Below are 26,910 nucleotides of genomic sequence, written 5' to 3' on the forward strand. Positions count from 1 at the left end.
ATGTAGTTTTATCAATTATAGAAGAATATCTAATATTCTAATCATCACTAATGGTAAGTACTTTTTTCTGTGTATTTGACCATTTTTATATCTCTTTGAAGAAATATGTTTAATTCTGTTTTTCAGAGAACCTCCCCTATCAGTGGACTTGGGGAGTGGCATGCATGCAGAAAGGGGAGGGAGGGTGAGATCAGGAGGGGAGGAGGGAGGGGCTTATGGGGGATACAAAATGAATAAAGTGTAATTAATAAAAAATTTTAAAAAATCATGTTTATCAGGAGTCTTCAGGACTTGGAAAGGGGCAGGGAGGAGATGAGGATGGGAGGGTGGGATTGGGAGGGAAAGAGGGAATAGAATACAGCATGGATACAATGTTAACAAACTGTAACTAATATTAAAAAATAAAAATAAAAAAATCATGTTTACAAAAAAAGTTTTTAATATTTGTTTATTTGAAGCCTTCTTTGTATATTTAGAATGTTGTTTCCCTTTTAGATCTATGGCTTTAAGTATTTTCTCCAATTCTATAGGCTCCTTTTCATTCTGTGCCTTTTGGTAAATACCAAGATTATTGTATCAATACACACAGCTGAGACATGGTATATGAATCCTGTGTATAGGTAGGCTAGATTCTTGAAGTTAAGTTACTAATTATATCTATAAAAGTTATACTAATTTTGATTCTTACTGTCTACAAGTGTTTCCCATTCTGTTTTTTTTCTTTTTTGTCAACAGACAGAAAAAATTTACTTTAAAAATTGACATGAAAATTGAAAAAGGCTATTTCTATACATTGCCATTGTGTCCCTATAGTCTAAGCCTGTTTAATTATGGTTAAATATTAAATAAATTTTAGTCAATTCAAATTTCTTAGAATTTAAAAAGCTATATTTTATAATAACATAATTCATAAGTTGGTATTTCTCCTTTCCCCAATGTTAAAATCCATTATTTAATTTTTATTAATGGCTTTGTAAAATGATTTATTTTAATGGATTGTGCCATTTAGATAAAAAAAAAAGAGGCAACAGGACAGGAGCCTACTGCAGAGGGCCATTGAAAGACTCTACCCAGCAAGGTATCGAAGGAGATGTTGAGACTCATAGTCAAATTTTTGGCAGAGTGCAGGGAATCTTATGAAAGAAGGGGGAGATTGAAAGACCTGGAGAGGACAGGAGTTCCATAAGGAGAGCAACAGAACCAAAAAATCTGGGCACAGAGGTCTTTTCTGAGACTGATACTCCAATCAAGGACCATGCATGAAGATAACCTAGAACCCCTGCACAGATGTAGCCCATGGCAGCTCAGTGTCCAAGTGGGTACCCTAGTAAGGGGAGAGGCTTTCTCTGACATGAATTCAGTGGCTGGCTCTTTGATCACCTCCTCCTGAGAGGAGGAAGACAGTGCAGCCAGTCTTGATGAGAGTTGATGGGCTGGGGTCAGAGGGAAGGAGAGGAGGACATCCCGTATCAGTGGACTTGGGGAGGGGCATGGGAGGATTTAAGAGAAGAAGGGTAGGATTTGAGGGGATGAGGGAGGGGGCTACAGCGGGGATACAAAGTGAATAAACTGTAATTTATGAAAATATAAATAAATTTTAAAGAAATAAAAAAAATAATCAGTTTCGGTTTGTAGCTAGTGTGGTCGTACAAGAATGCAGCAGGCCATAACGCTTTAATATATGTCAAGGACCCAATCACAGGGTTTATAATCCTTCCCTTGTGAGCATCACTGTGACACCATTTACTTCCAAGTTCAAGGACTAAAAAGGCCGTGTGACTACATGGATGAGACAGGAATTCTGGTGATGATGGTGCTGCAGGCTGAGAACAGGATTTTGCTAAGAATGATATTTCCTTTGTGGTTATGTTTTAAAAATAATTTTTACAGAATGATAATCATACTTTTTGATCTTGGGACCAGAAGGGGAAAGAGTAATTGTATTTTCCCTTTTCAACCATACCACCTGTACACAGGCATCTGAGCTTCTCACACTGGTAGTAGCAAAGTGATGTAAAACCAGTGCATGCGTGTGTGTGTGTGTGTGTGTGTGTGTGTGTGTGTGCGCGTGTGTGTGTGTGTATGTCCTATCCTTCCTCTTGCTGGAACTCTCTTCACAGAGCACTGAGGAGGCACTGCACTGACTTTTCCTGAGTCTGGGTTGGAAGGCAATGCCTTACTGTTCTTACAGTCCTCTGTTGCAGTTTATTAAAAACCAGAGAAGTTGGACTTGCTACTTCCATATGGCTTTTCTATTTTATTGGCTCTATTTGCTTGTAAAAGTATGTTTTCAATTACACATAAAACATTTGATGCAGACTACTTTGGAAAAGTCAAGACGTATTTTTTTTTTCTTGCCCACATCACATACATTCTGCTTTATCAGGAACTTAAGGTGCAGTGTACTGAAGTCAAATGGTCAGTGATGAAATGAGGTCTTGGGAGGAAGGTGAAGGATAATCTTGAGCTATAAATAATAGAAGAGCCATAGAAATTGAGTGTTTATTCTGGATTCACTGCAAGCATGACAGATTGTGGGCATGACCATAAATGACAAAAATATATGTAAAACCCAAAGGAAAAAATGAGAGTATTTGGAACACTTAATCAAAACAGGAAACACTGGTTTGAAGTGAACCTCTCTTCCTCATATAGAACTTTCTAGATTTTTTTTTTTTTGTCAGTCAGCCATATCTAATTATTTTTCTCTGACAACAATGCAAAATTGGAAAGGGCTTTAAAACCACAGTCTCTGTGGGATACGTTTGTCTTCCTCAGAGGAGTAATCATTTATAGTGAATTAATAGTTATTATTATTAGCACTTTGTCCAGGTCCCAGGCAAGGGATTGTTTTATTAAGTGTTCATCTGTCCAGACAAAACATACAGATGGATTATACTGGGCCACACCTCAAACAGGAAAAAGAAGGAAATGGTGAGAAATTAAGTGGAAGACTCAAGTCCCATGAACCCCCTGCTCTGGCTTCTGCATGCACAACTCTTGCTGGAATACATAGGGGTCACCTGTGAGCCAGTTGGGCATTAGCTTATCAGAGGTGAACAGGGGAAAAGTAGCCTAATACAGCATTCACATTCACATATGTATGACCTGCGGTTAGGGAGCTACCGTCAGTCAGCCAGTGACTATTTTGTCCCACTTCTGGCTTAGAACTTAAAAGCATCTAGAATTACAGAGAATACTTGTTTCAAATACACATTTCTAGCTACCAACCCATCATGAGACTGAGATTCCATAGGACTAGTCATAGACATAGAATCTTGGTGAGGTTTGTCCTTGGACCAAATTTGAACCACTTTTGGGAAGTCCCCAGGATGAGGATGAGGGAGACTGGCTAAGTGATGTGATGAGCAGGTTTATTTTCATTATGGTTAAGATCTCATCTTAGACACTTACTTTCTACCTTACTAGGGTGCTTAATTTGGATTGTCAAATTAGGTAAAATCCCAGGATATTAGTGAGGCACAGCACTGGGGGAGTCTGTACACACATTTCCAGGTGGCATTAACTGAGGGAGAAGACCCATGCTGAGGGTTGGAAAGCACCCTCCCAGAGGCTGGGGTTGGGAATTGCATAACAAAAGGAAGAAGGAGAAAACAGACCTGCATTCATCTCTTCCTGGTTCCTGATCAGCCAAAATGAAAGAGAGTGATGTTATGTTCCTGCTCCCATGTCCTCCTCAGTATGGTATGTTTCTTTTTTTATTCTATTTTTATTTCTTGTTTTTTAAATTTGATTTTATTTATATATTTATTTATTACAATTTATTCACTGTGTATCGCTGCTGCAGCCGCCTCCCTCATCTTCTTCCAGTCCCACCTACCCTCCCTCTTGTCCTCCTATGCCCTTTCCCTAGCCTCCTGATAAGGGAGGACCTCCTCCCCTTCTATCTAATGCTAGCTTATCAGGTCTCATGAAGGCTGGCTGCATCATCTTCCTCTGTGGCCTGGCAAGTCTGCACCCACCAGGTAGAAGTGATCAAAGAGCCAGCCAGTGAGTTCATGTCAGAGACAGCCCCTGTACCCCTTACTAGGGTACCCACTTGGACACTGAGCAACCAATGGGCTTCCTTTGAACAGGAGGACTAGGTCCTCTCCATGCATGGGCCTTAGTTGGAGTATCAGTCTCTGTAGGCCCCCTGGTCCTAGATATTTTGGCTCTGTTATTCTCCTTGTGGAGTTTCTGTCCCCTCCAGGTCTTTCTATTTCCCTCTTCTTCCATAAGGGCTCCAGCACTCTGCCTGAAGTTTGGCTGTGAGTCTCAGTATCTCCTTTGATACCCTGGTGGGTAGAATCTTTCAGAGGCCCTGTATGGAAGGCTCTTGTCCTGTTCCCTGTCTTTTCCTACTTCCCATGTCTATCCTGTTTGCACTTCGGAATGAGAATTAAGGCATCTCTCCTAGGGTCCTCCTTATTGTTTAGCTTCTTTAGGACTATAAATTTTAGTATGTTTATCCTATATTATATGGCTAATATGCACTTATAAGTGAGTATATACCATGTGTCTTTCTACTTCTGGGATACCTCACTCAGGATGATCTTTTCTAGTTCCCACCATTTGCCTGCAAACTTCATGATTTCCTTGTTTTTAATTGCTGAGTAGTATTCCATTATGTAAATATACCACACTTTCTGTATCCATTCCTCCGTTAAGGGACATCTGGGTTGTTTCCAGATTATGTTTCTATCCCCAAAGGCAGGAGTCAAAACAAACCTTTCTCTCCTTAATCAGCTTCTTGTCAGGTTGGCAGAGCACTGGGAGAGGCAACTAACGCACTAGCATTATAGCAACACGCAACTGCTGGAAATGTCTTGATTTCTGACTTTTAAAAAAAGTTAGATTCTAAATTGTATGTGCATTGTGATCTTCTGCACACATGTGTACATAGAGGCCAGAGGTCAACGCTGGCTGGCTTTCTCTGTTGCTGTCTTCCTTATTGTTTGAGGTTGGGGCTCTCACTGAACCTGAAGCTTACCAAGCCAGTGACACCGGCTTAGCCAGCAAGCTGCAGGCATCTTCCTGTCTCTTCCTCATTACTGTTGGGGTGTGGTACATGGCCATTTTTTCAGAGGTTCCCAGCTTACATACGTGGGTACAGTTGATCACACTTTAAGTACTTACTTTTTCTAAATGCTTAGTTGATTGCTGAATCTGTTTTGTTTCTGCTGTTTGTGCTTTTCTCTGATTTTATTTGTGCACCTTTCTTTCAGACTCTTATTTAGCCATAGAGAGGGACAGATGCACTTCTTACCTGTACATGGTTTCAAGCTCTGTGCTGAGAACACATTCTTTTGTACGGCAGATTCAACTAATGGGGGCCAGCAGGGGAGACAGGCCATTAGATACACTGACAGCGTCAGAAGTCACAAGGAATGTGGACCGTGTAAGAACATCGGGCAGAGACACCCAGTTCTGTCTAAGGGGTCAAGGCAGGCTGCTGGGAATGCTTAGGGAGGCAAGGAGAAAGTAGGTTGTTCTAGGCAGAAATAACAGAACAGTCTGAGCGAATGTCCCGAGAGATATGAGTCATGTCATGAGCAAAAAGAACCGTAATTACAGGGGCTGGAGATGTGGTTCAGTGGTTAAGAGCACTGTCTGCTCTTCCAGAGGACCCGAGTTCAATTCGCATCGTCCACATGGCTGCTCATATCTGTAACTCTAGCCCTATGAGACCTAAGGCACCACACCTGCACATGTACACACACACACGCACACAAAACACCCATACACATCAATAAACAAATTTAAATTAGAAGTGCTGTAGCCATCATTGAGAGTAAGGTTGGCAGCAGTAGGTGAGATAGGGAAAAATGGGGCTAGAAAGATGGACAGGTACTGTCAATAGAAAGAACTGAAAATCTTGATATGGAGTTTAGAGTCTTAGCTGTATGGGCTCCCTGAAAGTACCGAAATGAGGATGACTCAGTCTATGCCCGGTAAGTACACTGCATGTGGCCAATGCTACAAAAACTTGGTAAGTCTCAAAAGGTGATGGTGGTGAGGGGTCAGAGCATGAGCAAGAGAAAAACCTTCAGAAGAGAATTCTGTGGCAGGAGGTTTGAAAGAGTAAAGGACACAATGGTCTGTAGAGTAGATGAGTATCCATCAGCAATACACTGAGGGTGCGTCTTCCTCGGCAGGGGAGAAGAATGACGACACCCTGGGACGTCTTTCAGAGTATTTTAGTAATGAGATCTTAGTGACACAAATCCCTCAACCGATACATTGGGTGAGCCAGCTATGCAGTCTTGTCATGAATGATACTAAATATTTGGGAATGTACCAGCTCTATCCTTTTTTAGAATGACAGCATCTTTCAGCATTAAAGCAAAACCCAGGAAACCATCCTAAAGCACTGAGAAGTCTAGGGTCTACAGATACAGCAACACACACTACATTAAGTTATGACAGCCTTTGTAGAAGCAGCATTCTAAAAAAGCCAGAGCACATCTTATTACCCTCGGGGCATATTAACTAATTTTAGGATCGGAAGTCTCCGAGTGAAAACTCTCAACTCCCATTCAGCTTTATGAATGAAACTTGTGTAGCTTTAGCTCCAGAAGAAGGAGTCAGTTATTTATAGGCACAAAGCCTATTCTGTTTTCCTGTTTGTCCTAGAAACAAGTTCAAGCTGAGAGACCATCAATGGCTTAAGATGAGTAAAGCAAGAGAGAAAAAAAAATACAGAAAAACCAACTCAAGATTTCATCCAAAGGCAAAGTTCAACCCCTCCCACACACCACTCAGAAAGTTCAACAACAGAAAGGGACTTTATCAGGGACAGGGTGCCCAAGTGGACTTTACTCCCAAATGCACATTGGACTGATTTTGCTAAAGAGGTTTTTCCACTCATGGCCTTCCAAAACCCAGAGTTCAAAGCTTCACTGCTACTTTTTTTTATGCATGAGCAAATTGACCACAACGCTATTAGAAAAAGACATGAGTCAGTGTATTTGGCTCTTTGTTTCTTTGTTGTGTTCTTTGGAAAGGAAAGATTGTAAGGAAAGAAAGAAAGACTCCCTTTACATCTTTTTTTCTTGAGGGTTGTTTGTTTAAAAAAAATAATAACCCCCAAACTAGGCCATTATTGGGGTTTATGCTAAGTACTTCCAAACGTTGAAATAGGAACAAAGTCCATGGGAACCCTGTGAGGCCAGCTTTTGTTTTTCTCATTATACAAACAGATAAATTGAGACACTGAACAGTGAGGTAATTTCCATGGTCTCAGCTGTGTTAGATGAAAAGAGGCATGAACTTAGGGTTTTGGATTCCAGGTAAGGCCTTTGATCACACTTCTACTGGAAGCTGACAACCAAGAAGCTAATCATCTCTTACACTACAACCTAAGGGGATGAGATTTTCTAGCTTAGGCCAAATTCTATTTCATGTCATTTATTTGCCTACATGCTTATATGAGATCTCGTATGAGGTCATTATAGGAGAGTGGCTTCAGTTTTCCAGACTCTTAAGGAAACGAGACATTTTTCCTGATTAAAATTTTCTTAATAGCTAACATGTTTAAGAACCAAAAATACTTGTTTTTATGCATTTAAAATACATAGTTTCCTCATTGAAAAAAGATGAGACTCCATATGTTAACGAATTTATACCAGCTGTGATCAGTGATGTCTTCCTACAGTCAGATGGCCATTTGTCCCCACAGTGAATTCCACGCAGCTTTTGAACATTTTACCCTAATTCTTTTCCCTTTTCCTTTGTGGTGAGGCCTCCACAGCTCTGTCTCCTTGGTTAGTTCACTCACTCATTACAGCAACTTACTTTTTCACACTGTGTTTCAAATCTACTGTGGTCTTTGAACTTAGAAAACCAGGCTTCTTAACTATTATTTGTAAAATAAGGTGAATAGGCTTAGTGAGGACTTATTGAGGTTCATTATGAATACAAATACAAATTACCAGTGTCTTGTGTTTTCTGCACACCTTTAATACTTTTTTTCTTATATGTTGTAGAAGTGTAATTTTCACAAAGGAGAGCTCTAGATAAATGAAATGCAACTTTAGAATACAGTTTAGTTCTGATATTCAGCTTTCAATAATTCAGTCACCCCTTACCCCAGTGATTTATATACTTTAAGTAACCATGTACTTATTGAATTTTAACTGTCTGCTGCCTTGGGAGTGCTGATCTCTTGGCATTTCGAAGTCATCTCTGGGACAGCAGCATTGAAGTTTTTTGACAACAGACTCAAGAGGATCTTAAAATTCCCAGGGAAAGAACAGGAGATTCAAAATAGTTTAGAGTTTTGTATATTTTCATATGTTTATGTTGTGTGTCTGCGAAGACATGTAACACACTGCTAGTCATTGCCTCTGGGATTTATGGAATGGGCAGAGCTGGGATTTATTATCACTGTCAGTCATTGGGTGAAAACCTTCTGTTGCATGGGAACAGGTGTGTTATAAGAGAACACTGGCCCCAGGCAAGGCTCAGAACAGTGACTCATTTTTGTGTGTGTGTGTGTGTGTGTGTGTGTGTGCTTTGTTTTATTTATTTATTCATTAATTCATTAAATTTTTTATATTAATTACAGTTTATTCACTTTGTATCCAAGCTGTAGCCCCCTTCCTTTTCTCCTCCCAATCCCACCCTTCCTCTCTCATTTTCTCCTGTGCCCCTCTCCAAGTCCACAGATAGGGGAGGTCCTCCTCCCCTTCCATCTGACCCTAGCTTACCAGGTCTCATCAGTACTGGTTGCATTGCCCTCCTCTGTGGCTTGGCAAGGCTGCTCCCCATCCAGGAGAGGCACTCAAAGAGCCAGCCACCAAGTTCAGGTCAGAGACAGTCCCTGTTCCCCTTACTAGGGTACCCACTTGGATACTGAACTGCCTTGGGTTACATCTGAGCAGGGGTTTTAGGTTATATCCATGAATGGTCCTTGGTTGAAGTATGAGTCTCAGAAAAGATCCCTGTGCCCAGATATAAAGAGCACAAAATGTAGTCTTCCCTTTAGAGATTAGTTCTCACATCTCTTGTGCATTTATGTGTCAAGTGACATTTTGTTAATCCCTGTGCCTTTCAACTACAAGCTGAGTGCTGGTAAATCAAGCTTTGATCGTATTTGCACAGGCTCAGAATGTGATAGGAGCCCAATAGCTATTTGTTGAAGGGATGAATGAAGTTGAGATTGGAGTCTTAGCCAATCAAACATGGAAGTATGGAACTTGAGGGGCAGTTTTTGAAATTCTTAAGGCTCTCCTTCCACTGCCTTTAGGAACTAAAACACAGTCCACTTGAGCTTGGAATTTTTCTATTCAGGCAATGGGTGTCTTAAAGGGAGCCTGAATTGAATGATTTCTTGATAATCAAGATGTGAGGCTAAGGAGATCAGGAACATTTTAGAAAAAAAAAATTCAAACAAGGTAGGGACTTTTACATTTAATGTTGTAGTGACTTGTACATGGTTTGGCAAAGTATATTACCATATAAATGTAGGGGCCAGGATATATCTGTCATCTTGGCAGTCTCAATGAGAGAGCTGGGGAGCACTGAAGCATGAACTTCAAAAGCCCAAGGGGTGGGATAAGATTTTATATAAGCTATCCATAATATCCTTCTTTTTCTGTACAATGCTATAGCCACACACACGGACACACAGACATACACATGCATACACACACATACAAGCTTCACATATGTGTGTGCATATACATATATACACTACTGTGTTGTTATGCACACACAGAAGGCCTGATGGAGAAGGAGGTACCCTTAAACTGGAAGGGGTCTATGAAACTGGTAAAGTTTTCCTTGAGGTAAATGGAAAATTGAATATTGGGATGTAGCACCAACAAAAGAAAAACAAAACAAATAAGAAAACAAACATCTCTAAGTCAAAACAAGAAACAGAAGACCTCCCCAAGACAGAAAAATATACCAGTCCATAAACAGCTAAAACTGCAGCCATGACAGACTCATAGCAGGGCCCTAGACTAGGAATCCAGAAGGTACAAATGAGCTGCAAGGCAAAGCCGTGCATAATGCTCTTATTTGCAATGTGTAGAAAGCAGGACCCAATGTTCTTATTCATCTAAGTCACTGTGCTGGTATTTAAGTGAGCATTCAAGAACTGGTTAGCATCATTATTAAATAGTTTTACTGAATAGTTTTCTGAGTTCCAGACACATTCTTCCATGTTGCCTTATTTAACTCCCATGAAAATCTCAAAGGGAAGACTTACTTTAGAGCAGCGGACAGAAAACACGTGGTGATACTGTTTGTTTGTCTTGCCTGGGGTGGCTGCCTTGTTAAGTCGTAGAGGTAGCATTTGCTGTCAGGACATCTTATGCCACATTGAACGCTTATTTATCCAGGATACCATAGTGGCATTCCACAGAGAATTCAAACTATTTGAGTTTTCACCTCATAAATGGCATGCTTTTGAGATATTAAATAAAAGGAGGACATAAGCATATCAGTAAAAAAAACTAACAGCTAAGCTTAAAATGGGTTTCATTTCCTTTAAAAGTCATGTCTTGCACAGAAGACACTACAAAATTATCCCTGAAAACTAAACCTTCCATGTATGCCAACTGCTAATTGTTGATGAGTCTGTGCTTTACTATTCTTTATTTCTATCTATCTATCTATCTATCTATCTATCTATCTATCTATCTATCTATCTATCTATCTACATATGTGTGTATATATGTACATATATTGATGAGAGGCTGTGCTTTATTATTTATTGCAATCTATAAACATATGTACATCTATATATGCATATACATTTAAATAAACATGTTTTAGCTACATTTGCTAATGGGATTCAATATGCTGTTTTCATATATACACACAGCATACACTGATCATGTCCAATCACCCCTTTCTGCCTATCCCTGGCACCTCTCTTGGCTCAGAATAGTCAGAATCCTACTCTCAGGTTAGCTGGTTTTGTTTATTTTCCCATATGAGAGAGAACATGTTGCTTATCTGTGTAAATATGGCTCTTTGTGCATAACAAGCTACAAATGATGTAATGTTATTCCTGATGGTTAAATTATACTCCAGTGTGTGTGTGTGTGTGTGTGTGTGTGTGTGTGCATGTGAGTGTGTGTATACTATGTTTCCTTTTTTCGTTGTTATATTGGTAGGCCCTCTGCTTATTTTCTATCTTAATTATTGTGAGTACTGCTGTGACAATGAGATGTGTGTGCTGATACCTCCTTTGTATGCTTTATCACCAGAGGACTATTGTGACTGATAACAAATTCACTAAAGTAATAGATAAAAAATAAACACACAACAACAGTAACAAAGTCTCTGGTTTTTCTATATATCAATCGTAGCATACCATTCAGGGTGGATCTTGGAAACCTTAGTAGGGCAGTGAAGGGAGTGAAAAGACATAGATGAATGTACAGAAGAGCTGGGGTCAGGTGGGCTCTGCATTTTCTGATAGAATGGCACCTACTAGGCAACAACCTGGAAACCTCTGCTTATTTATTGCAGACACCATGGGAGGAGAAGTTAGCTAGACTTGGTAGGAAGTCTGTGAACGGGAACAGTCTCCTGCTGTAAATGTGTGAAACCTTGTAAGGGTTGGGGAGGAAGAACTGCAGTTTCTGGTTCTTGCCAGCATTTGGACATCAGCAGTAGAAAGGTTTGTTAGTTCTGAGCCTGACCTGTATGGAGAAGCCTTTGCTGTTCCCATGGGTCTGGAGCTCTGAGTTCTTGAGGTGTCTGTGCCCATATCAACAATACACATTCACTCAGGACTTCCTTGACTCCCCATAGCTAACAATAAGTTTCTTTACAGCATTAACAAATTTTGCTGAGAAAAAAAAAAGTAAAAACAACCCCATTCACAATAGCATCTACTTCCCCAAATACTTCAGAATAAACTTAACTAGGAAGTGAGAGTCTCCTACAATGAAAATGGCACATTTCTGAAAGAAATTGATGAAGAAGATAAAAATAAAAAGGGTTCCAATGTTCCTGCATTGGAAGCATTAATATTGTGAAGATGTTCATTGCTCTTTAAGCAGTCTACAAGCTGTTAACCTCTTCTCCCCCCTCTTTTTCATTATGTAGCCTAGAATGACCTCTAACTGCAGATCCTCTAACCTTAGACCCCTTTCAGTGCTGGGATTAGAGTCTTGCACCTCTATATCCAGAAGTTTGTTCTTCCTGAAAACTCTTTGCAATTGTGAAATCTTGACCCTTAAAGAGGCCTTGCAGAGCATTCTGCTTCCTGTACTGTGGCTGGTCTTCTGTGCATCTTGAGTGCTCTGAAGCATAAATGTAATAGCCAAGGTCAGCCCAGATCAGTAGAAAGGAGGCTTCAGAGACAAGGTTAGCTAGGCTCGTAGTTGAGCTCCAACACTCCCTAGTGATAGGGAGCGATTTATCTCCCCAAATGTCTTTTGTCTCATGTGTGCAATGTAGGCAAATGCTTCTCCACCCAAACCTAATGAAAAACTAGGCACGAAACACATTCTATAAGTTGTTTTTCTACAAAGTGCAACTATTACTGTCGTTACTATTTATTGATTTCCTTTACATCTAAAAGTTCCCAGGTTAAGATCCTTAGTAACATCTTGCTGATGTGGTGGCAGTAAACTCAATTTTGTAAATACAAAACACCAAATATCTCTAACACATTTGCTCTGAGGAAAAAAAAAAATCAAAGATTCTTTCTTTAGCCGCTGGCTCCTGTTTGCAGATGAGAATTTTATTTATATGTATTTAAATGTAACTTAAGGGCATGGTGAGTCTTTTATAGCTAGATATTAAAAGTTTACAAGTCAAGTGTTATTGCTATCCTTACCATTGCCTCTGGAGCTTGCTTATGCTACAATTTGTTAATATTTTACAAGGCAGGGGCAAAACACACACCCATAATTATTTCTTGATGCCATCTGGCTCATGATTACAGGACAATTTCTTTTATTATTTTAGAAAAGTTTTCATTGAAGGTTTTCCCTATCATTCCAAATAAACTGAGCTCTGAATGGAAAAGACACAGCTGATTGCCTAGCTTCTCCAGTGGCTCTTTTGTCCCTATCCTGTTCTTTGCTGAGTCACATATAGCGTACCCAGCATTGGATATCATAGAACATCTCTCTGAACTGTTACTATTCGAGATTCATTTGGAGGTATTTTTCTGAAGGCTCATTAATAAATCAGAATCTCTCCTGCAGCCAGACAGCTTGGTCAGTTTGCTCTTGGCTTAGTATTGCATGGTTGGTGTTTATACTGTATGGCCCGTGTGTTGGTGTGATGGATGGACTCCTGAAGGGCCCCCAGTGAGCCAGTAAGTGCCAGAGCCACATCATTGCTAAATCCCAAAGACAGGTTACCTCCTCTGCCCTGCCAGCTCTGGGAAAACCCGTGAAAAGAAACTACTTTCCTTCAGCAACTGGAGAGGTCTCAGTGAGTGAAGAAATGCAAGACTGTTAGCTGTACTTATTTCAGAGATGCAGGTCAGGCATTCTCTGCAGAAAGGGTCATGTTGAAGACTGAAGTAGCTACATGCCTCAGTAGGTATTAAAACAACTCTGTTCACACACAGGCAAAAGAGATGAAGTTAGGAGGGAGTACTGGAATGTTCTCAGTCAGCTTAAATTACTCCACATCTCATTTTGTTTGTGTAGTGCACAGCATTGTTAAATACAGAAGTAGAGTTTTTGATGAGAGTTATAGACACACCCAGGAATCAAGCAATATTTAATAAACATTACTGTGGTCAAAATTATTCACTGAGAATGAAAAAAAAAACATGTCTTATTTGGTTTTTGTCTCCATATTGTTAATTGTTATAAAAGACTACATGACATATGACATGGAAAATGAAATAGTCTGTGCTGTTTGACACAGTAGTTACTAGTCACAAGTAACTACTAGATTGACAATTAAAGAGAGTGTTCTAGTTTGCTCTTTATTGCTGTAATGAAGACCCTGACCGAAAGCAACTTGGGAGAAAAAGTGTATTTGGCTTATCTGTTTCTGGTTATCATTCATTGGGGGAAGCCAGTATAGGAACTTAATCAGGACAGGAGCCTGGAGGCAGGAACTGAAGCAGAGACCCCCAGAATAATGCTGCTTATTGCCCTGCTCCCCAAGATTTGCTCAGTATGCTGTTTTATACACTCCAAGACCACCCGCCCAGGGGTGATGCCATACACAGTTGGCCTGGCCTTCCCACCTCAGTCACTAATAAAATAAATACATGTCTGCACTCTAGCATTATTGAAGTATTTTCTCAGTTGAGGATCCTTCTTTTTTTGATAAAAAAAAAACCAAAGCAAAACAAAACAAAAACTAGAGAATGTAGGGAATAAGATAAAATAATTCAATACGTCTATTCCATTAGCTGCATTTCAAGTGCTTAGCAGTCTGTCTGAGTGGTGTCTACTACACTGGACAGCTCCGATGCAGAGGACTTCCATCATTGCAGGAGCTTCTGTCAAATCCCCTAACAATACTGTGCCAAGGAAACATGTTACTGACATTTGTAATAACTGTCAATTGAGAACAAGAAACAATGAATGTAAGCAAAAGTATGTAGAAAGGCCTTAATTAGCAAGATGATGAATTTCGATTTTGTCGACAGATAAAAATGAGAGCTTTACATTTTTAGTAAAGAAAACACAAAGAAATATTTGGAAAAAAAAACTCAGACCATCTGGTTTAGTTCAAATTCTTACTTGAAACTCGTGAGGGATGGAGATGGAAGGACAGGGTAAGTAAGATGAGAGACTTGCCTGTCAATCTAAAGTGCTTGTTCTTTATTCCCTAATGCCATCAGACATTTTAAAAAGGGGTTTTGACAATTCTGGAACAATAGCCCAGAAGTAAATATTTTTTTCTTTGAATATTTTTGTATATAGGAGGCCAATACTTAGCATTAGCATTCAGGTGGGGGTTCATAATTTATTACCTCCCAATAGGTAACTTACCAGTTGAGTCAAGTTTCTAATAACACACAGTCTCTCTCTCTCTCTCTCTCTCTCTCTCTCTCTCTCTCTCTCTCTGTGTGTGTGTGTGTGTGTGTGTGTGTGAGTGTGAAAGAGAGAGATAGAAAGAGACACAGTGAACAAGACACACACAGAGAGAAGATCACAAAGGAAGATTTGTGTGCTTCTTGGCCCTCTCAGAAATTCATTGAAAATCAAGGATCGGTTGTTGGTCATTTCCCAAAACCCAGAAAATGGGGGTATTTGAAATTTTATTTGGAACTATCAGTTTTTATAGGGTGCTCATTTTTGGTCAAGAACTTTGTAGTATGGGAAGCAGTTTCCATCTTGACTAGAAGCATGGTTATATCAAAGCTTCAAGGACTCAAACAAAAGACATCTTCTTGGGACAATCTATAAGTACAGAAAAATGTACATTTAGAAACTTGTCATTCACCCTGGAGCTCACCTCATCACCTCCTACCTTGTTCTTTATTTCCTTTGCATTTATTAAGTTCTCTCATGTGGTGTGTACTCAGGGTGCAGAGAACAATTAGACATGAATCCTTCTGAGAGAAGGTAGATGGATACTTGGGGACTGGCACTGCAGAGTGATGATGAGCGATGATGCCAGGTTGTGTGCATGGTACTAAAGAGCATGGAGAGGTGCATAGGCAACCTGAGTCGGCTGGCTGCAGGCATGTGTGCTCTGCACAGAGAAGACACGTGGCTTGAATCTTGAAAGGGCAGCATAAATTAATCTAACCAGTAAAGTGAAAGAATGGTTTATTCACAGAATGGAGGTGAAATACAAAAGCAAATTCAGTATAGCAGAACTTGACCACTGGGAAAGATCGAAGATGTTGTCTCTCTTTGTTTCTTTTGAGGACCATAAAGGAAGGGTTTAACGTACTCCATTGTCTACATCACTCTAACTATATGCCACGCAGCAGGCAAGGCTAACAGTGACATTTGACTGGATGACTCAGTGGCACAGAGGATCATCTATATGGTCTTGACTTTCACTGTCTGATTATGGATTATAGTAAAAGTAATTCCAGAGAGAATGATCTGGGGACACATTCAAGTTGATTGGACACACGAAAATGCTTGTGTTGGTGTCTGTTTCTCATATAATCTTATGGATTTCTATTGTTTTAGGAATGGCATGTTAGACTGTCACTCCCCTTACCAGAATGGAGCCGAAGCAACCTATAGTCAACCATATGGAGGGAACTGATGGAGAAAAGTTAGCTCTCCAAAACTACCCTAGGAAGAAATGATCGTTTTTTACCTCCTCTTTTTCTTTTCTAATTACAAAACCGTTACTTTTTTTGGCTCTTGAATTCAGCATGTTTTTAGAGAAAAAGTACAAAAAAGAAAAATAAATTAAAATCACAAGAAACAGAGCCAGTCGGCGGCGTCTAGGAACAGAGCCACTGGAATCCTCTTACTTTATGAGTCAGAGGCACTGTCCCAGACTGCCGGGGATTTGTCTCCCTCTAAGGATGGGACATCTTTAGAAGCAACAAGAAAAACAGTCTGAGGACTGGCATTGCAGTGGGATCTACATGGCCATTCTGACTCTGCTGGTTCCATGCTGTATGGCACTGGGCAAATTGCTTGGCTTAACTGAGCAGAGGTTCTGTTTTCTTCTTGGTTAAGCTGGAAGATGAAGACTAGAGAGGCAGCATTCTGCTTCACTAGATAACTATTCTTTTATCTCCCCTCCCCCACCCAAAGACAGGGTTTCTGTGTAGCCTTGGTTGTCTAGAACTTGCTTTGTAGTCCAGCCTAGCCTTGAACTCAGAGGTACATCCACTTTTGCCTCCTAGTGCAGGGATTAAAGGCATATGCCACCACACAGGGCCATAGAGCACCTATTCTTACAGCTGTGAATGGTGGGTTTGTGCTCCATCTTTTCTTTTGGATGACTACAAGCTACTTATCTGGTTAATGAGAGGGTGATTAATTGCCATATTTTTTGATAGTAGCTAGCTAAATGCTAACTAACTAGCTAACTAGCTAACATATGCTAACTTTGTGAGAGGCAAGAGCATTCCTAAAGCCCTAAGAGAAGTACAGAAGTTCATGAGATGGCAAGTCTGAAGTTTCTACATAAACTCAACAGCCTCAGACATAGTAAGCTATACTTGAATATCAACATGTATATTTGAATCATTGAAATTGGTTTCCTATTGATAGTATGAAGGCAAATGATAAGAGTAAATTTGACTAATGGTCTTAGATGATTAATGATAAAGACAGAATTGTCAGTTCGGAAGTTGATGAACTGTTTTACAAAATTATCTAAAATATCTAAGTGCCTCAGATATGAAGTTACTATCGACCTCACTGTTGGCAATGCCCCTGAAACAAAATATTGAGAAGTGAAAATGAAGGGAGAAGGAAGAGGGAGTTTTAATACACCCAGGACTTCAGTTTTAGTAGGAGTAAAAATGAGAGGAAACTAAAGAAGAAGGGAGGGAGAGCATGAATAAATGTAGCATCTTTGCTGCAGTGATTACTCTTTTTTTTTTCAGTTAATTCTAAATTTATTCAAATCAACAACCAAGAGTAGCCATCACAGTAATGGTTATTCCTGAGAAGACTGAATAGTACCTTTGGTACTGTGGGAGGTAGCCCATATGCAGGAAAATGTGATTATATTAAGAACCGATACCCAGGACAAAGCATAGGCATCTCATCCTTTTGTTCCTCTTTGATCAGATTTTGTCTAGAATCTTACCATCCTGCCATGGTTCCTTACTCATGGCTCAGTAAAGCAATATCCACTCAGTGTATATTACACATAAACAAGCAATACTGGAAATACCATATCACAGGAGATCTTAAAATAATGAAGTAGGAAGTGATTGCCAGAGTGTCGCCAAGCTCTTCTATAAAATACCAAACCCAAGAGATGTTCTGAAGTAGAAGACAGTTCACATCACACATGGATTAAATGCCTCTTGGTCTCCCTGGTAGCAATTATTTAAAACGGACTTTAGAAAGTATAGAGGAAAAGAGCTAATGACATATTAGTCACTAGTTTTTATATTTTATTGCAATCCCTTTTATGTAGATGTGTGTGTGTGTGTGTGTGTGTATGTATGCACATGTGACAGGCTGAATGTAGAAGTCAGAGGAAAACTTGTGGGAATTCATTTTCTCCTTCTACTATGTAGGCCTTGGGAGACTGAACTCAGGCACTTGGGCTTCGTGCCAGGAGCGGTTATTCCCTGAATCATCTTTCTGTCCCAACAGTTATTAAGCTCCATATTTCTCTAGTTAAAAATATAATTTTAATCACTTTTTTTTCATGAGGGTCTCCTTTGGTAGGAGATTAAACAACAATTGGTAAATATATAGGCTTTTTTGAGACTCTTTAAACTATAATTATTCATCATTTTCCTTTTTCCACTTACCCTTGACCTTGTCTGGCCTTTTGATACAAGTGCTATTTTCCTCTGTATTCTAAAAACTAAGAATATTCTTGCTCTATCTCGGAAGAGTACACCTCTATTTGAAAGTCTTTCTCATGTTGAGTGGCTCTCTACAAACATCACAAGCCATCCTCAGGTGTTGTGTGTGCCATCTGATCTGCATTCTGAACAAATAGCTTTGATAATCTGTGGTCTGGTAGCCTCATGCCTTATAATACTTGGGAAGATCCCAGGCACCTCTGAACAACAACAGAAATGCTTGAGACGTATTCTTCTTTTGAAGATAGCTAAAGCACATAGATGATTAGTGGCTTGCACTGGGCCCCCGAGAGTCAAGGTGGTTTAAAGATTAAAATACTGGAGAGTGTCTAGAAAGGTGGAGTCTCAAGCCACACACATACCATTTTCATAGCTTCATCTCTGGTGACATCACACATAGACTTAGTGAGAGGATTATTCTGCTTTTCTACAAATGTCATAATTTTTACAAAGCAGGCAGCTTTTCTCTGGTGTGCCAAGGCTTGCTTTTTTTTTTTTTTTTTTTTTTTTTTGTGGTCCTAATTGATTTCTATCCCCCAAAGGATTCAGAATTATGCAAGTGTCTCAAGTCTTAACAAGCCATTTCCCCACAGCTGTGCAATGGAAATGTTCAACAAGGCATTCACTTCAGTCTAGGCAAGACCCTGGCTTCTCCATGGGGAGATCCAGATGGAGAGGTTGGTTTCCGGGGCATTTTGTTTGGAGATGCTTGGCTGGCTTATTTTCATCTGTTCTCTTCCAACTCTCCTGCTATAGGGGTGGGTCTAATCATGTCACCTCTTTCCCGCTCTCTGCCTGCCTCTCATTGATCATCAGCTGCCGGAGTTTGTTTATTGCTGAATTGAGCATTTAGATTCAGGCTTGGCTGGTGGTGGCCTTGGAAAGAACATTCTCTCAGACTGTGTTGGTTTTCTTTCAAATAAACTTCTCCAAGTCTGGACATTTCTGGCATTGCTGAGAAATGAGTGATTTATTCTTAGAGGCTTAAATTAGGTTAAAAAAAAAAGAAAACTAACAATGCAAGGAACACTCTAGCCACTGGTTATGATTCTTACCTCTGCATTTTATCAGAAAAAAACTTAAATCTAAATTTCCCCTCTGGCAACAGGCCTGACATCTTTTGTAGACAATCATCATACTGGTTCCCTCTACTGGTGAGCAAATCCCCTGCCTCCTCAATGGGCAGTGAAGGGTTGTAATAAACTTGGAACTGGAGGGAAAGTATAAGTGTCATTTTGAAAGTGGGAGTTGAATATACAATATCGTATTTTGCTGAATATCCCCTTTCTTCTCTCATTCTTCCAACCTCAACAATTTTGGCTACCCAAGTCACCAATTTTCAGCTTCACCTAGTGACTCTCTCGTTGTACTTCTTGGCCTGATTTTATGTCAGCCTGAACCATCCAGCCAGCCAACCAACCGATCAACCAACTAACCAACCAATCAACAAACAAAAAACAAAGCCAGCACATTTGAGTTGATATCGTTAACAATGTGACTAGACTTTAAGCCTGGGTAACCAGGAAGTGTAGACATGTAGCACTGTACAGCTGTCACAGAATTTATGAAGCAAATTTTGATTTATTACTAGAGGCTATAGGCTAATGGAAGGCATGGAAAATTAAAAAGACGTTGGTTTGCAAACGTTTTCCAGATATTCCATTCAACATGCTCTTTGCCTAGCTCTTAAGATTTGAAGTCATCTCAGTGAACTGAAGATAACTGAGGCTTAATGCTTCTGTGTCAGGGAGAAAAAGTTTGGCATAAACCAGCCCTAGTTAGCTCAAGTAGTCACTGACACAAATTTCCAGAAAACAGCTGTTTTATCTAGCTAATAGAAGAGACCGGAGAAGCTCCTCAACAAATTGGATACATACTATTGCCTGGAGAAGCCAAAAGCTGACACTCACTCCCAGGTCTAATCAGCTAGGGCACATGAAATGATTAACTATAGTCTCAGAACATTAATGACCCAATGTCTAAATAACCTGTGACAAATGCATCAATGCATTATGCAAAAGAGTCACTCATCAATAAAAGTTTAAAAGAATGTTTTAACCGTGTTTAAAGTTAGATTGTGTGGATTTTTAACATGCAATAAATTACTTTCAGAAAATAATTACTGTCTTAAAGACAGGCAAACAATTGCCAGGCATTCTCAGAATTAACTGAATAAAGATATGGGGTAACATTTGTCCACTAATTCAGTGTGAATTATTTCTAGGAAATGACACAAGAATGTTCTTTTCTACTTTCATAGTGTTGCTTGGTTGGGTAACTGTATGGGTCATTAATAATTGTATTATCTCAGCAGAGAAAATTTTGATGTCCTGACACTCATTAAGTTGCTACCCTGGGTCAGAGTTAAGTCGAAAGTGAGGTCAAATCAGGCTCTTTTCCCAGTTGAAGTCAAAGGTAAACAAGAGTTTTAATGGCCATGAGGCTTGTAAATCTTCTCACAAGTGTGACCAGCCCTCAAATGGTGCTATACCTAAAGAATACTGGTATGGACAGTTCATCTCCTGGAGAGCCTGGTCAGAGAGTTATAGAAGCCTGTAGTCCAGTCTTCCAAATTGCTCTAGAGTTCCTCCTTTTCCATACCAGAAGTGTGAACCCTTGGCACTGTGCCATTCTCTCACTATGTCCTTGGCTCCTGGATTTCTTTCTGCCTCCTCACCCTTCAGGTCTGTACTGTTCCATCAGTGCATCCATGGTTTCTCTAATTGTCTATTGTGTTTATTCACCTCTCCTCTCCTTAAAGCCTTTGAGAAGCACAAAAATCAACTTACAGCACATTGTCTTTTGGATGGACAATATGAAGACTATACTGCAAATAATTACTTAATATTCTTATTACATATAAATATTGAAACTAGATATGGAAGTGTAATTCTAGAGCTGAGAAAGAGGTAGGAAGGTGATGTGCCAGCCACCAATGAGGTTGAGTTCGTCTACATTTCCTAACATAAGAGGGAATCCTAAGCTTGATACACTTGGGATTTGAGTACCTATATGTTCCTAAACTACAGAGAGGTCTTTTTTAAAAATAGAATTTGAAAATAATGACTATTTTCTGTTTAACCCTTTTTCTCACTTTATCCACTCTTCTATTGAACACAGATTTACCAACTATCTACTGTATTTACGATTCTGCCATGGAGAATGGCATCAAAGGTCCCTGCGATGCTGATGTTCAGTAACCTCAGTCTTCACAGGGTCTATTTCATATCTCTTAGACACATTCTTTGGTAAGGATACAGCTGTATTCCAAACATCCGCTTTTCTGAGATATCCACGTTGTTCTTATGGGCTGCTCAACATAGTGTGGGACACTTTAGATTGCCACTGGGTGGGCAGAAACATCAGTTACTAAGAATGGGGCACTGGCTTGGGAGTTTGGCTACTTGCCCTCCACTTGGGTTGTGAATGACATCAATCTTTTTGACCTTTTTCATGTCTAAAATGAACTATTAGTTAAAATTAAAGCCCCAAAGTCCCTTCCAGGAATTATATTATGCACTGTCTGGGTCCTTACTAACCTTCTACAAGTTTGAGCTTACTGAATAAATACAATTACCAGAAAACTCACCTAGAATAATTTATGCCTTCAGGCACGAAGAAATTCTTGATAACTTTTTATCCAGGTATGAGGGTTAAAGTTAAGAAAACTATAAAACATTCTGATTTGATGGAGTCAACATTTACAGTTCGTTTAAAGGAAGTATGAAGAGACACACAGTAATGAGAAAAACCACAAGAATGAGCGCTACTCCAAAGTGCCATCTATAAAGATGGAGGAGATCCCTTCCACTGAAGAAACAATGCTAGTGCCAACCAGAGTTGTTGACTACAGCGGCAGACCCCTAAGAGACTGCATGAAGGACAGATGCCAGGAGGAACAATAGAAGTGATCCCAAGTAAAAGAGAACATTGAACGTCATGCAAAGTGTATTCCAGCAGTATACACAAGCCCCGGCAGCAGCTTCTTTGATTCATGACAACTATGACACTAGTACTTGTTATTATTTTAGGCGACAGCACTGCAGCTGGTTTGGGGGGATGTTTTTGTTTTATTTACTTCATTTGATCTGATGCAGTGTCAATGGATTCCTGGATTGGAATCCAGGAATTCACAGGGCTTCCGGATTGTAGATATTCCGGAGTCTAGGGACTCCTTTTAGCTCCTAAGGGAAGACTACACAGACCTTAGACAGCACACACCAAAACCATGCTGGAGTCTTTGGGCAGAGTTTTCTCTCTTGGTGCTGAGGTGTGGCTAACTTCCTTTCTCACCCTTCAGTCCTCATCCCTCCAAAGACGGAGTAGGGACCAGCAAAGCTGTGCTTTAGAGCTGGGGGTGTAAACTGCAGTTAACTGGGAAAAATTAAAGCAAGTTTTAAAGATTCTACCCTTAGTATTTGGTAACAATTGGTGAGCAGGTTCCCATTCCTCCCCTCTTTATGCCTTCAGTAGTGAGAGGGCCTTTTGCACAAGGCTAAGAGAAAGATTCTCTAAATTCCAAAGGCATTCACTGTCCCCTTAACCCTTCCTCTCCTCTACTTCTGTTCAACAGTTAGAACACTTCATTTTGCAAGACTGCTCTCCAACCTCAGGATCTGTCTGTACTTTTAAATTATGCACTGTATGGATGTGGAAGCACATAGTAACACAGGTTTCTCCAGCGTTACTGAAGAGAAGCAGAGACGGGAGGTCTTAGTCATTCTGTAAGTGGCCATACCAAGCTAGTGACCAAGGAGGAGGAGTAACTGATACCTCTAACTTGAAAATACTCACACAGCACTGTCCCCATCAGGAGAGTTAGGGTTCACTTTGTAGATGTCCCAGGGTTAGATAAAAAACATGGCGTTTGATATGTTCACAGAGTTAAAAACTAGAACTGGCAAAGTTCCTGTGACTCTGAAGTGGGCACCCCTGAAGTCATTTCGGGTTTTAGAACTGTGCTACCGTCTTGTGTAGGAGAAGGAAGACTCATGAGAGTGACAGGAGAGATGGCTCTTAGGTTGCTGGCGGCATTCCTCTTATTGACTAGAAAAGAAAATTCAAACAGAAACTCCAGAGCAGACACTTCAACTCAGCTTCATCATAACTCTGCATAAGTAAGGACGGCAAGAGGTCATGTGGGATAACAGATCTAGGTTCTCTTAATAGATGTCTAAGATTCTCTCAGCTTCCCTCTCAGTTCTGGTTGACTTTATTTTCTTGGCCTTTATTCATTTCTTTTGAAATAAAGGTAAAGTAATATGCTTTCTGATCATGCAGATATTTTATTTATTCACAAATAGAAATCTAAAACGTGTGTTTCTCTAAGTATAGCAGGTTCTTAAAATCTGTCTCTGGTTAAGGAGGCACCCACTCTTGTTTTCTTTTAGGGTGTCATCTGCAGCCTGCTGCAATGGTGCTGGCTGTGTATGGTCACACACAGAAAGAGGAGACTGGGCTTGTCCTTTGGCGGAAGGAGTGATATTAGGATAAGTAAATGACACCTCATCACTGGCTTCTCTAAACTCGTAAGCAGGAAAGTGCCATTGTGCCTGGCACATGCCCTCAGGAAAGAATCCCTTTGAATAGCAATGTCCCCTGGGAAGGTTAGATCATGAACACTCTGACATGATCTCATTCACTTAGTTGGGGGAGGGGGGGTTGAAGCTCATGGCACATAGGGAAGGCAGCTACTGTTAAACTGTTCATAGCTGGTCTGTTCAGACTGCTAGGAAAAGCAGAAGCAAACCTTCAGAGAACAATCATAAGCCTCAAATTTAGCTTTAACATTGGCCTATAATGCAAGCTTTTGCCCCTTAGAGCTGATAACTTTGACGGAGGAGATCCATGAAGGAAAACATTCTCTTTTCTCGCCGATGGGGCTGGGCAGGACTCAAGTAGCAAGGAGGAATTAACTTGAATGAACCAAACACGTGGATTGGCCTTGTCTCATAGCTGTGTCTTTTATGGTTGCTTACTCCTGTTAAGATACAGAGCCAGCAGACCACCCTGTGGCCGAAGATGAAGATATTTGAATTTGCACAGGTCACACACTATCTTGTCCAATAGTAATTTTATATTATTTTCTTAAAGGAAACAACACTGTTTTCAGTGTTTCCTACTGGAGAAAAAACTGTACCATGATAGAGTACTCCTGCATGACATTTCTTTCACCCTAAACAGCTTCTAACATTTCTAGTTTCTTCTCATATAGGAAAGATAAGGCAAACGTTTAGAAAGACCCAAGTCATATGTCTAATTTATTTCAGTGTTACCCCCTATAGTGAAATTTTTCATTTGAAACGACATACAACCAACAGACATAAAAATGTAAACAGTTCTCTCCCCTTAAGGACCTTAAGGACTAGAGTAGTGGTTTGGTTTCCTGACTGGCAGCCACGGCTTGCCTCCTCCAAGTGCAGCTTCGGCAGCTGCCCAGATGGAACACTTGAAGAGGGCTTTTCTCCCACATGAGAGTGTTTCATCCCACAAAACCCACAGAGCATGATGGCAAACTTCATGGCTCAAGAGTCTGGTTTTTCCCAAAGTAGCTGTCGGGTTTGTTTTTTTCTCTCACAGGTGCACAACACTATGGAAGAAGAACAGGTCAACCCCCAGCCCACCCACCCCCACCCACCTACCCATCCACCCGCGCGCGCACACACCCAGAGTTCTGGGAGAGTCAGTCAATAACCAGGCATTTGCTAGAGGGGAAGAGGGGTGAAAGGAGAACAACCTTCCTCTGATGTCTTTCTGGGTGATCTCGCTATACATCAGTCCACCGTACACAGAAGAATTGTGTAATCTGGCCTGCGTGCTTCTCTGAGAAACATATTGAAACACTTTATCTTTTAGGTGTGTATAGACATCACAGAATTCTCCTAGACTGCCTTAGTCTCAACACAAGTCTCACTTAAGGACGTGGTGGAAAGGCAGGTAGCCCAGCTCGTCCTGCCCCAGCTTGCGCACGGGGATCTGTTCTTCCCTATCTGCCAGCCACCTGATTACTGTCCCTGGGCAAAGGGCACCGGTTCACATCATTTTTTCCGAGAATTAAACCTGGAAAGATACTTCTTAAAGGACTCACAGGAGCTGTCGTGGGGGTTTGGAAAACATCACAAAATCGTCAGCAGACCTTTTGGCTGTGCTATTTTTAGAGAACTAATTGTGCTCCTTTAAAGTGCATTTTTGACAACGGGACAGTTTTCTCTGCCCCTACTGATATGTGAAGTATTTACAATTAAAATCACACGCACAACACCGCAAAATAGATACATTTAACCTCAGTAACAAACAGACGGGGCGGGGAGGGGGGTGCTGAGTGTGACTTAAAAAGAGAAAAGATTTTTTTTTTTTTTGTAATAGAAATGCTGTTGTTTCTGCCAAAAAGGAAATTTTATTTTACTGTTCAAACAGAAGTTTGTTTTCAAACCAGTTGCTGGTTAAGAAACTCACTGTTCATCCCAGCATCCTTCTGAATCAAGTCTAAGTAAGCGCGTTGACCGGAAGCGACTCACTCCGGGCAGCAACCCGGTGCAGGTTCACTGCTCTGAAAAGGGTTATCTTACCTTGAGCTCCTCAGATCTGGGGGACGGGGACTCGGGCTCCCACGGAGAGGACCGAGGGCGGGCTCTGATCCTCTGCGCTCTGCGGGCAACTTGCACTTGGCTTTTATGGACAGGTGGGCGGAGCTGTTCCTCACAGTAGGTGGGCAGGGATTGAGCAGGGCGGCGGGCGGGCTGCCCCCGTGGAGCCGGACACTTGTCTGGGGAGGGGCAGAGACGGTAGAGCCCCAAATCTGCAGGAGGGAGGGTGGCGGAGAGTAGACAGGAGCGGGAACGGAGAGTAGAGAGAGGCGCTGGGACTACCGAAGGGAAAGGCCGGGGAGGAAATGAATGGGGTTTGGGGACGAGAAGCCAAAGTAGGGGTAGATGAGCAGAGAGAGACGGGGGATTTGATTCTGGAAGAAGGGATGGGTAACTTGATGGTTTTTCGGTTTTGTCAGTGACATTTTTGGAGGAGAGAGGACGGTGGGAGACTGTCACTAATCATAAAGGTGATTTCTCTGTGAGTGAAAAGCCAAGTAACTGCCCGAGGGAACCGAAGCGTTCTGAAAGCGAGGTAGAGGCGAGGAAGATGGGTGTGAGGAGGAGCGGGGAGGACCCGACATGCCCGGTGCGCCCAGACAGAAGTGGGAGGGGATCGGCCCGGGAGCCCCAGGCGCCCTGCTCCCAGGAGCTGGCTGCGGCAGCCGGGCCCACCCCTCCTCGCTCCTGCCAGGCTCCCGTCGGCAGAAAGTTCTTCTGAGGGTGCAGCATCCAGGCCGCTCCCGAGCCTGGCGCAGCTGTGAGGTCCATCTGCGGAGACAGCTCCGCACCGGCTCGTCCCTTCAACATCTGCTTATGTAACCCAGGATGCCAGGGCTCCTTGTCCTCTGGTTATTTTCGGTATTTGAACAACAACAACAACAACAACAACAACAACAAACCAAA

The 26,910-nt window shown here is 41.0% G+C and overlaps 1 protein-coding gene across 1 annotated transcript in view; it reads right to left on the reverse strand.

The window, feature by feature from the left end:
* The window catches only part of Col8a1 (collagen type VIII alpha 1 chain), a 138,485-nt gene extending 112,359 nt beyond the window's left edge, over window positions 1-26,126 (reverse strand). Inside the window, exon 1 of the mRNA XM_055595043.1 lies at window positions 25,987-26,126. The gene's annotated coding sequence lies outside the window, so the exon portion shown is untranslated. The remainder of the gene's footprint in view (window positions 1-25,986) is intronic.
* Between the last annotated feature and the right edge of the window lie 784 nt (window positions 26,127-26,910).

This window comes from Psammomys obesus, unplaced genomic scaffold (assembly GCF_907164565.1).
Source record: "Psammomys obesus unplaced genomic scaffold, mPsaObe1.curated_primary_1811, whole genome shotgun sequence".
Classification (NCBI taxonomy): Eukaryota; Metazoa; Chordata; class Mammalia; order Rodentia; family Muridae; genus Psammomys; species Psammomys obesus.